We start from the raw sequence: 7,495 nt of genomic DNA, 5'->3' as shown, positions 1-7,495 counted from the left end.
CAGGGCTGGGCCTCGGAGCTTCACATTTTTAATTTCCTAATGAGAACAATCGTAGGCCTGGAAAACAGCTGTTATCCCAGGGGCTACGACACAACGTAATTCAATTGCACCTTTATGATTTCTGTCTTGTCCTTCGCAATTTCCCACAAACCTGAAACGTGTTTCGCTACTCGCTTTCTGTCTCAGGGCGATCCCGGCCCTTGGCCTTCAGGGAGACTCTTGCAACGTGGAACGGCTTTTACCCTGCAACTCCCAAGTGGAAACAAGAGGATATTGAATTACTCACGAAATCATGGTGCAACACAAAGACGCCGAGGCTGCGAGGACAACCCAGTCAAGGTAGGGTCCCCTTCCTTGTCCTCTGTCACCGCCTATAATTAGCCACTATTAAAAACAAGAGGCTGGGGGTGCCTGGCTGGCTCAGGCAATAGAGCACGTGACTCTTGATCTCAGGGTTGTGAGTTTGAGCCTCACATTGGGTGTGGAGATTACTTAAAAATAAAATCTTTAACAAAAAAACAAGGGTCTGATGTGTCATGATGAGTAGAAAGAAAAAAGACTTCGACGTCAGAAAAAAAATGAGTTCAAACCCCATCTGTGTCATTTGCTCCTGTGACCTTGGACCTCTCGGAGTGACCTTCCTGATCTCAAAGATGGAGCCAGATACCTGCTCCATGGGGGGCTGGGAGACTTACTCCGGGAAGGTGCGGAACGGTGAGCTCGCTCGGCCTGTAGTGTGGTTACGGCCTAGCTGCTTCATCACTGGAGGCCTTTCTCACTTCCTCATGCGGGCCTGCCTGTCCCTGACCCCCAGGCCTCTCCGTCCTGATCCATCACATGTCACGGTCAGATGAATCATCCCAAAGCAGCGTTTGTGTATATCACATTTCCCCTCCTCCCTGACCAAACCCACACCCCTAAACAACAACAGAAACCTGCGGTTTCCCAATGCCTTCAAGATGTCCAAATCCTTCAGTTGACCTTTCCGCTCCACCACAACTTAGAATCAGTGCACCTCTTCACAGTGCTCTTTTATTACTCCTACACCTGAATCCTGTGTTCTCAGAAAACTTCCTCTCTGAACATGCCAGAAACACGTCAGGCCCTTCTCTACCTCTGTACCCCACATTCATACTGTCCCCTTTGCACACACTGCTTGCCTCCGCCTTTTCACTGGTATACATTCTATCCTTCCTTGGAGGTGCAGGTAAAATCCTCTCTACTTTCCCCCGTCACTTCCTGTTGGCTAGTTAGTGTGTCCTACCTTGTTTTGTCATTAGTCATTTACGTACGTGCCAGCTGGCACTTAGCATGGGTTCAGAAATGTGTGATGATGATTGCAAATAAAAAAGCACAAACTTCAGGAGCGCCTGGGTGGCTCAGTCATTAAGTGTCTGCCTTCGGCTCAGGGCGTGATCCCGGCGTTATGGGATCGAGCCCCACATCAGGCTCCTCTGCTAGGAGCCTGCTTCTTCCTCTCCCACTCCCCCTGCCTGTGTTCCCTCTCTCGCTGGCTGTGTCTATCTCTGTCAAATAAATAAATAAAATCTTTAAAAAAAAAAAACCACACAAACTTCAAAGACAATTCTGTTTAGAAATGCCTTCATAAATTCATCTAGAATTCAACTCTTAATTTCCTTCCATTAAATTTTTTTTGAAATTTTTATCAATAGCCAGATTGAAATGATCAAACATTGAGTTTGTGTTGCTGTTACGGGGTGTGTGTGTGTGTGTGTGTGTGTGTGTGTGTGTGTGAGTGTGTGTGTGTTTTAGGGAGTTGCACTGACTGGTTTAACTTCCAATCAGCCCCAGTGAGATCCTTACTCTGCTCCCCTTGCCTACTCTCAGGTGATAAGCTTTCATCAGACCACATTGGTTGTTCAACCATCCAAAACTATACTGGAATTTAGGAAAGATAACTGAAGGGAGAATGAGACTGACAATAGTTGACCAGCGTCCACCTGGTCTTGGGCAGATCACCTCCCTGCAATGGCTTAATCTTGTAATAAAATATGCCAAGTTGAGTTGACTTCCCAGAATTCTCTAGCAGGGGCTCGGGGGATGACTGGCTGTGTTGACAGTGAAAGAACATGAGGAAGGGGGTTCGGATGAAGTTCTAAACTTGGTTGTTTAGATTCCAGGCATTCTTGGTAAGAGTCACACCTAAATCTGAACTTGGACAGAGGCCAAAAAATTATGCATTAGCACCATACCCAAAATTCCTGGAAATGTTGTCAAGTTGAAGGTTGGTCAATATCCCTGTGCAATGGTGTAGCCTGAACAATACTCAATTTGAAATAATTAAACAGTAATACCTTGAGTTAGAGGTTTTTTTAGGAGGCTGTTAATTTTTTTTTTTTTTTTTTTTTTTTGCCTAATGCAGGAAGAGTTTTAAGTCTCAACTCCAAAAGGAAGACACTGATCTAGCTCAGAGATTTGCAATGTCTTCCCTGTACAGAAGGTTGCAACTACTCTCAGAAGAAAGCCTCCACCAAGGAGAATATTTGCTTAGGAAGCCCTCCCAGGTTAGCCTGAGGGAAACGTGCTCTGTCAGTGGCCAGAGCAGCTCTTGTAGCCCATAGAGAGACTTAAGCCTTGCAGAGCAATCAATCCCAAGTTGTAGAATGGATACTGAAGTCCAATTAAAGATGGCTGATCAAACACACACCTCGGGCTTAGTGAACAGCCAGTCCAGGTGGAGTCAGTCAGAAAACTCTGGGACTATTTCTTCAAAGAGATAAAGCTGATTGCATCCCAAGTGCATTTGAACATATTCAGAGGAGATCATACAACTGGGTTTTAACTAATAATAAGTCCATGGGAAGCTAAGAAAATGAAAAAAAAAATAGCTCGATATCATCTCTGGGACAAAGAAAGTATTATTTAAGAAAGGCAAAGCATCTACAGTGCACCGCAGAGATCAGTTTTATATACCATTTGCATTGTCATCATTCTATAAACACTAAATATTTATCTATTTAAAATGACAACACAACCTTTTGGAGGATGAGAGGAGATGGGTAGCAGGTATGCAGTGGGATGGGGAAGATGGGAGAGAAGGCGAAAGAGAGCAGAATATTCGTAGTCCAAACGGGAAACTCAATAGAGAATGTCTGAATATGAAATATCAGACAGAAATATGTTATTTAAACATAGTATGGTTGTTTCTGGGAAAAAGAAAAGAGGATTTAAAAAAAAAACCAAGCTGGGGCGCCTGGGTGGCACAGCGGTTAAACGTCTGCCTTCGGCTCAGGGCGTGATCCCGGCGTTACGGGATCGAGCCCCACATCAGGCTCCTCCGCTATGAGCCTGCTTCTTCCTCTCCCACTCCCCCTGCTTGTGTTCCCTCTCTCGCTGGCTGTCTCTATCTCTGTCAAATAAATAAATAAAATCTTTAAAAAAAAAAAAAAAAAAAAAAAAAAAAAAAAAAAACCAAGCTATATGGATGAAAATACAGGCTACGCTGCTTTAATAAAAAACAAAACAAACAAAAACCTCAAAATACAAACGCTCAAGTGAAATAGGTATATCTTGCTCTTGTTTGATATGGTCCAGAGAGAAGCAATTTGGGTTGAAGGGCTGTCTTTATGACCCCCAAATATGGCTTCCGTCTTGGGGAACTCGGCAGTCATTCTAGTTCTTGTGATGCCAGCCAGTGGGAGGGGGCGATGGGTCAGGGAAGTAGCTGTGCATACCCTGATGGGAACACGCCCCAGAAGGAGCACAGAGCCACTGGCCAGACTGCGGGCACATGGCCTTACCATGCTGCAAGGGAGCCTGGGAAGTGCAGTAACCGGCTGTTGGCCATGTGCTCTGCTAAAATAGAGAAGTCCTATTATTAAAGAAGGCAGGAACTAATATCAGGGCTCAGCCAGCAGCTTCCGTCAAATAAACTTTGTAGAATTATCTGATTCTTTTAACCAAGGACTATGTAACTTCAATACAAATGAAAACTGAACTTAAGACACGATGCCTTAAGATCATCTTTTGAACCGTGGAATGAGTGATCCAAACCTAGAGACAAGGATCCTGAACAGGGTGCAGGCACCCCTAGAACAGACAGTACACATGGCACGGAGCCCAGAGGACCCAGTCCTGTTTGGTACCATGCTTTAAGTCCTTGCATTTCGGGATGCTTATGGTTCCTCTCCTGGCATGAATATGCTATACATTCTGCAAGGACGCATGGGCGTCCCTGCAAACCCATGATTTTATAGTAAATTATTCCAAAAGAACAAGATTCTGAGATGGAGGTTCGTGTGCAGGAGGTAGGCGAAGGGAAGGAAGCAGGATTGGGCAGGGGGAGAGGCTGGGAGTTCTGGAGCTGGGACAGACCAAAGGTATCTAGACACAGGGCCAGACTTTTATATTCCAGTATTGACCAGTCTGGATGCCCATTGTCCCAGGAACTTGCCACCTTGGGGAGTAACCTTGGATAAAGTAGCTGTCTTCAGCCTGGGCAATTCACAGAGGGTCTGAGAAGTTCAGCCAGCCTCCAGCAGAACTCTCAGCATCTCAGGAACAAGTCCTTCGTTCCTGAAGGGGCATCTGACAAAGCCTCACAACATCTACTACAGATGGCTCCAAGTCGCTGTCTCGGGGACTCTGCGCGATCAGTCATTGGGATTTGGGTTCCAGCAGGAGTGGCTCTTGTATTGCTCCAGAGGAGTCATTCAAGGTGGTGATCTCATTAGAACTACAGAGGGGTTGGGAGGTGCCGGGGGATTTGGATAGAAGCTGCATGTGTGTAGCAAGTGCGCTCTTTGACTTGGTTATGTTTTTACTGGAGGTGGCTTTAGGACAGCTGCTGGGGATTAAAGGGAGGGAACCTAAAATATAGACGGAGCAGATGATATCTATGATTACACTTTGCTTTCATCTTGGCTCTTGGGTGATTAGTCAACAGTTGTTGGTTAACATATAAAGAACTCTTATCAGGAATTTAGGTTCCAGAAGAAACAAAGCAAGGGCTTCAAACAGCTCTATCTCCATCTGCTTCAGAAGGCGCGTTCGTTACCACGGGGAGTGTTACAAGTCAGTTTGCTCCAGAGAAACGAGTGGTGTGAAAACATGTGGTTGGCTAAGAAGATTTCCACCGGCACCTTCTTCTTTGATCTGGCAGTCCCAGCAGTCCAACACTTTCTGGAATGATGCCCTAGGGATAGAATTCTGCCCCATAGTCCCCAACGAATGGAGGGCAGGCCGTCTCTGCCGCCTCTGTCACCTGATCCTGATGTCAAAATTTCGTTGTGACCACATCAAACCGAATAGCTCCTGCAAAGGGCTTGTCAGCGTTCCTATAAAAGACAAGAGAATGGGGCAAAGAGGTTGAATGATTTTCTGTGCTTACCTGCTAGTACGTGTTTGAGTGTAGGTGGCAGAATGTGATCTGAGCTTTGTTTTCACTTAAACATACGTCTAGGTGGTGAGGTTGTCTAGGAGAGGGGACATAAACTTTCAACTGCTAGAAGCTACCAATATTTTTCAAAAGAATCTCATAATTGTGAATAGCCAAATCAGCCGAGGGGCTGAGAAAGTGAATGATGAGTCCTGTTATTGCTGGTTACCTGTTCCAACAATTAACCTGTAAAGTAATAACACCTGAAACAAAGGTGATTATCCACACATTGGTTTAGTGCAATGATTGATTATAAACTACCCTGTTTTAGAAATTCAGTGCACGCATACAAAATGACAAAGTAAACCTAACTTGATTATTCTAGATAGTCATTTGACACTTACATGGTCTCTGCTAATAGACTTGGTCTTGGGCAGACTCAGCGTATGGCTCAGGCTCTAGAATGAACTCTTTAATGTACCTGATGATCCATGGCATGGCTGCAGAAGACTGCTGGGTTTCGCTCCGAGGGGTGAGAATCAAGAGGATTCTAACGGGAGATGATAAGAGAAAAATGAATCCAAAGTCGTGCGTTGGTTGATGTGGCCTGGATGACCTGTTTCCAGCAGTCCAACTTGGCTGCTTGGGAGACAAAATCATACCACCTGAATATTGACTACAAGAACATTAAAGGAGCTGGGGAATAAAAGCGGCTGTCAATATGATAGCAATCTGCAACTCTCTGGGTTAGACACAACTTCCCACTGGTCCTGCAACTCGAACCCACGAGTGGGGCAAGGCTCCCTCCTCCTGCCCCCTGAGGGCTCACCCACAGATTTCCATCTTGGCTCAGGAATCTTCGATTGCTCTCCTCTCTTCAAAACCCTCCCTATCCTTCAGGACTCTCTTCTTCATACACAAGACGAAGATGCTTCCCCCAGCCCTGTTGGCCAACATGGATTCCTTTGTCTACACTACATTCACTCTGCCACTTACATATCTCATGCTTTTTTTCCAGAGATCCTAAGCCCCAGAAAACTTCACTGGGGAGGAGCTTGCCACCTTTGCCCCATCTCCAAGTCATCCCCATAGTGCCTAGCATGGGGCTGAGGGTTCAGGAGGTCCTTCGTGTCCTCTTGCTGAGTCCCAGAGGCTGGAAACTCCGAACACCTAGGCGGCGATGCGGGGAGCAGCTGGGCGAAGGCAAGCTGGAGAAGGATTTCAAATTCAGGCAATGTTTTACAAAGCGGTACTTGCGTGCTCGCTTCGGCGGCACATACACTAAAATTGGAACGATACAGAGGTTAGCATCGCCCCTGCGCAAGGATGACACGCAACTTCGCAAGGCGTCCCACGTTTTAAAAAAATAAATAACAATTTTCAGATAAATAAATAAATAAAAAGCTGTACTGGCGAGACAGGAGTGCTATTGATCTGCATGCATCAGGTTTGCAAACTGGTCTCCGAATGATCAGCGAGCCGTGTCTGGCCCCCCACACTGGGAAAACAAATCTGGAACAGCATTACTTGCTTCATTCTGGACTTCTCCCCTTGACCCAGGTTTGTTTCTGGACAAAGGGACGCCCCAGGAAGCCACATTCAGACTGCGTCAAGGTGTCCCACTGTAAAGGGGCCGTTATGCTCAGGGAACTAGTGTGTTCTGGGTCTCACCCTGACCCTGAGCCCAACTCTTTTCCCTTCTGGAATCTATGCTGGGTTTCTGCTCAGATAGAGTTTGCCATGAAGCAAGGGGGGGGGGGGTAGGTGTCAGAGGGCAGGTGGGCAAAGGGTGGAAATCAGTGGGCCCTGTCTCCCCATGCAGTGCTATCTGGGGGCAGAAACCAGCTCGTGCTTCTTTCCTAAGGATTTGAGATGGGGATGTTGGCCTTTGGGAGAACAGAGAGATCTAGGTCAAAGGCTAGTTGAGGAAGAAGGTAGAAATATCTTTCTTCTGAAAGAAGGCTAAATATGCAGACATACCCCCAAAAATGTGGGAAAATGGGGGTCTTTATTTTTGATGAGAACAAAGAATGAAAGTTAATTGAAAGATGAAGGCAAATATCTTTCAGTTGGCTTTTTTGAAGATACTCATCTAAAAATATGATCATGTGGAGATGAAATGACATGTCTGACTGTTGCTAACAAGAGTCCTTTTGG

At 45.9% G+C, this 7,495-nt stretch overlaps 1 non-coding gene across 1 annotated transcript; it reads left to right on the top strand.

Annotated features, from left to right (window-relative positions):
* The first annotated feature begins 6,595 nt into the window (after positions 1-6,595).
* LOC123781484 (U6 spliceosomal RNA) lies at positions 6,596-6,699 on the top strand. The gene has a single exon (XR_006776743.1). It is a non-coding gene; the product is annotated as a U6 spliceosomal RNA (small nuclear RNA).
* Positions 6,700-7,495: the final 796 nt, after the last annotated feature.

The sequence above is a fragment of the Ursus americanus genome, chromosome 34 (assembly GCF_024610735.1).
Source record: "Ursus americanus isolate L20-20 chromosome 34, mUrsAme1.1.p, whole genome shotgun sequence".
NCBI lineage: Eukaryota > Metazoa > Chordata > Mammalia > Carnivora > Ursidae > Ursus > Ursus americanus.
This window is presented reverse-complemented; position numbering and strand designations above follow the sequence as displayed.